This window comes from Pagrus major, chromosome 10, assembly GCF_040436345.1.
Source record: "Pagrus major chromosome 10, Pma_NU_1.0".
NCBI lineage: Eukaryota > Metazoa > Chordata > Actinopteri > Spariformes > Sparidae > Pagrus > Pagrus major.
In genome coordinates, this window is record NC_133224.1 from 12,178,278 (window position 1) to 12,183,332 (window position 5,055).

Genomic DNA, 5,055 nt, shown 5'->3' on the forward strand with positions numbered 1-5,055 from the left:
TGATATTTTCCGATTCCTCTAATTTTGGTTTCAGTAATGCTGGTGTTCATTGTGCATTTCAAGAAAAAGACACCTTAGTTAAGTGCAATAAATCCTAATAGGTAGTATGACATAGTAGCAGCAGACATAGGTGTGGTGGTAGTCTCAGCCTGGTCGTGAGGCAAGGAAAGCCAACAGAATTGTATTTGTCTGGCTGGCACTAAAACAAGATAATAAACACGTTTGTTTATGATTTGAAGATAGTACTATCAGACAGAAGATAAAGATGCTAAAAATGAATAAAACATGAAGATTGAAGAATGAGTAAGCAAATAAATTTAAAAGTGTCGTCCAGTCACACCCAGTAGACTGAATCCAGTCTGGCTAGCTGGAACAATAAAGACTGGAAGTAGACTTTTCTGTCTATAAATGACAGTGACTGCAACTTTTGATGTCTAAAACACTCTCATTTTAATCTAAGTGTTTAAAAGTGTAAGTGTTTCAAATCTTTGTATGTACATATAGAAGCTAACTTGCCTTTAGGAATCTACAATACGTGGTAAGCCCCAAAAACTGACACACCCAGAAAAAAACTGGGTCATCTCAAAGATGTTACATCCAGAAACGCCCTTTCTATTTATCATGAACTGCCGATTTAACTTTGAGATTTTAAATATTGCGTAACGTTGTATTGTTTCTATTCCCTCAGCTTGATTCACCCGGTTTAATTAAATCGAAACAATTTAATGATCATTTTATACTCATTCATACTTGGGCCCCATGATACCAATGAATTATGCGGTACACACACAGAGTGGGTTTATTACTACAGAGACACTTGTTGTTTGCATGCACACTGATGACGTCAATTCAGGTAAAAGCCAATTCAGGTAAAAGCCAATTCAGGTGAATTTAGGAGGGGGGAAATGGCAACTTTGGTTTCAGGATAATATTGTGTAACATTATGTGCGCACTAAGAAATAAAGAATATTAAGTTACAGATGCTGGGAAGCTAAAGCACCTCTGATAGTCAAGGGAGTCCATTCAGGCTGATTCACCAAGCCGACTGCAAGGAAATCAAGATTCCATTAAAATTTGTGAGTCAAAGGCCATGTTGGCAAAGTCTGTGGGGGATTTTCCCTGCTCCAGCTTACATTTTTACAACAGACCAGCTCACTTTCTAAGCCATTTGCCAGCAGTTAATAAACTCCACATGCTTCCGAGGGCAAGGTTAGCAGCACCGAGGGCGTCCTGTTCAGCGAGTCAGCTTACTATCGGCCAGACTTTGCTCAGTGACTTCATCTGCTCGCTCTTACAGGGTGTGCTTGCATTTGACTCAGCAAAAAAAAAAAAAAAAAGAAAAAAGAAAAATCTCAGAGGAGGCTCCCGGCCAAATCCTGCACACTCACTTGATCCTGTTACGAGTATGGCAGCAGTGAGGCAGACTTTGGCTGCAGAATGAGAGAACAGATTCAAAATATCTCAGACGCAGACGAGTCATCACCAAAAGTGCCCTGTTTTGCTGTTTTTGAGGATTCATGTGGGAAACTGTTTTCATGACTCTTTAAAAAAAAATTGGTCTCAGTGGACTTGAGACCGTACAGTGACTCATAAGAGGGTCTGTGTTGATCTGAGTTGTAACTGCTGCACATGTGGCTCCGTGATTCAGCTTGAGAATCGTCTGAGAAAGGGTTTTGGTTTACAACACAGAGAAAATGATGTACAATAATAGCCTTACAAGTTGACATGCACTAATGTCATTATGACATTTGTAACTGAGCCCGCCGAATCACACCAAATACGGAGAGAGAAAACCAATCTATAGGCAGACCTCCAGATAAACAAGGCGCTTAATGTAATGAACAGTTGGCAGTTGACGAAACTTCAACTTTCAAAGTGTGAAAGAACAAAATAGTGTTGAAATAAAATGCCTTAATGGCAAAAATGTTGTGATATTTTCGTTGCATCACTTCACATTGACTAGTTCCTGTGTGAATATTAGTTACGATACAGGACCGCTAGTTACAATTTAATTTATATAATTTCTAAAATTAGAAATGAATCATTCCTAATCTTACAAATATAAAGTTAATTTGTTAGAAATAAAATGCACCTTTGCTGAATTTGGCTCATATACAGTAGCTCTTGTCCAATAGCTTGTGGTTGCTAATCTTAGCTACATTAACAAGCATAATATTCCTGACATTTCTACGTTCATCTAGTTGTGCTACTATGTTTAAGTGTTAACCATTGTCACCGAGGTGTTGGTTGTGTGTTTTGAGCTGTTTTGTGTGTATTTCCTTGTTGGGTTGTGTGTTTTATGCGTATATTCTTAAGTAGTTGTGTGTTTTTTTGCTGTTTTGTGTATATTTTCTTTTTGAATTGTGTGTTATGTGCTGTTTTGTGTGTGTTTTATTGTTGTGTTGTGTATTTTGTGCTGTTTTGTGTGTATCTCCTTTTTGAGCTGTGTGTATTTTGTTTTTGGGTTGTGTGTTTTGTGTGTTTTCTTGTTGGGATGTGTGTTTTGAGCTGTTTTGTGTGTATTTCCTTGTTGGGTTGTGTGTTTTATGTCTAATTTCTTGAGTAGTTGTGTGTTTTGTGCCGTTTTGTGTGTAATTTCTATTTTGAGTTGTGTGTATTTTTATTGGTCATGGGTTTTGTGCTGTTTTGTGTATTTTCTATTTTGAGTTGTGTGTATTTTTGTTGGTCATGGGTTTTGTGCTGTTTTGTGTGTTTTCTTGTTGGGATGTGTGCACTGAGCCATTTTTTTAGTATTTTCTTTTTGTGTTGTGTGTTTTGAGCTGCTTTGTGTGTATTTCCTTGTTGAGTTGTGTGTTTTTATGTGTATATTCTTAAGTAGTTGTGTGTTTTTTTGCTGTTTTGTGTGTATCTCCTTTTTGAGTTGTGTGTATTTTGTTTTTGGGTTGTGTTTTGTGTATTTTCTTGTTGGGATGTGTGTTTTGAGCCGTTTTGTGTGTATTTCCTTGTTGAGTTGTGTGTTTCATGTGTATTTTCTTGAATAGTTGTGTGTTTTGTACTGTTTTGTGTGTGTTTTATTGTTGTGTTGTGTATTTTGTGCTGTTTTGTGTGTATTTTCTATTTTGAGTTGTGTGTATTTTTATTGGTCATGGGTTTTGTGCTGTTTTGTGTGTTTTCTTGTTGGGATGTGTGTTTTGTGTGTGTTTTATTGAGTTGTGTGTATTTTGTTTTAGGGTCATGTGTTTTGTGCCATTTTGTGTGTATTTTTATTGGTCGTGGGTTTTGTGCTGTTTTGTGTCTTTTCTTGTTGGGATGTGTGTATTGAGCCATTTTTTGTGTATTTTCTTGTTGGGTTATGTGTTGTGGTGCTGCTTTGTGTGTTTTTTCTTTTTGAATTGTGTATTTTTGTTGGTCATGGGTTTTGTGCTGTTTTGTGTGTGTTTTATCGTTGTGTTGTGTGTATTTGCACAAAGACCCATTAATCAACAGGCAGTGGTCCATGTTTTATACTTGTCCCTGTAAAAATGTAACATGTTACAATGCTCATAAAGGTGCTATTCCAAATTAGTAAAAAAAAATATACGTATAGATATTTTTTTCAATTATTTATTAAAAATTAAACTGAAAAGCAAATACGTCGTTGGCATGTTTACAAATCTGATACCTTAGATTTATGTTTATAATCATTATCACAACATGCCTTAGCAAGGTGCCCTCCAGCAAAGTCACAAGCGCCTGAATACAGAGGATTCCCTTTATAGTCACAACTGTGTTTACAGCATGTCTTCGAGCTCTCTTCTTCCATTTTGTCAATTCCATCGCTTATTGCTTCGTTTTTAAATGTTTCTACATTCTGTCATTAATTACATTGTATTTTGGTTCCTAAATCTCTATTTTCCTTTTAGAATATGTATCAAAAAGTCTGTCCTTAAATAACCCTGCATGATATTTAGCTGCCATTGTTAAAGTGCTGATTTCTGAACACTCAGGGATTTTAGAGAGCTCTGTGTTTTATCTGGCAAAACTTCAAATGTATATCTAGCGCTATGGTGACGTTACATAAAAATAAAAGATGACGCGCAACAAATTAAAAATCTTCACAATGATTGCAACCTACGAGTTCTAATAACAATGCTGTAACCATGATAAACAAATGCTTACTGTACGTAATGGAAAAGTTAACCCTGTCAGGTCCTGTAATTGTCTTTTTACTTTAACATATTTGCTCTATGGGAGTTGACAGGTGTGTCCAGTGCCGACACCTTAGGAAGTGAGTCATCAAGGTGCTACAGTATGATCAACGTTGGGATCGTCAAAATAATATCTTGTTTAACAGCTTTGATTCAAGCGAGTGATCTATAGTTAATATGGTGACTTAAAAGTGACAGCTCAGGTTGAATCAGGTTTAACCTTTAACCCTTAAATTGTTTTGGGTGTAATACACAAAAAAAGGTATGAATGGCAAAGTAGTGGAGTAGAGGTACAAAGTAAAAGATAACTGAAATACTCAGGTAAAGTACTTTAAGATTGTAGTAAAGCACAGTGAGTATGTAAATGTACTCAGTGACTTTCCACCTCTAGAAGGTTAAATCAGTTCGTTACAACAGCTGTAATTCACTGATAATCCTCTGGAAGAGAATACAAAATGCGTGAATTACGGTAAATTCAATGAACGATGTGTGGAACTAAATTCAGGGTCATTAAGCGTTTCCTCACAGAACAATGTTTCCTGTCCTGGATGGCCACCACATTCTGGTCTAGACAGCCTTTGAATCATTGCGTGATTCATTAATGAAGCAGATCCTGCAGTCATGATTTATTTTGTGTGCGGGTCAGCAAGTCAGATTTCTGGTAAACTTGGACTGGGACCACTTTGACTTCACGGACGACACCCATTTAGTCATGTGTGTGGACAGAAGCGGCATTGTGATATTCACGGTGCTACAAAGATTTCAAACACTTTGACAATACTTTTATGAAGGGAATAAGACAATAGACACTCAAAAACTTTTTTGGATTGTACCTTCTAGAGTATTAACACACATCTGTAGGCTTTTTTACCTTTTACAAAGTTGTTACATATTTTACGCAAGCCTC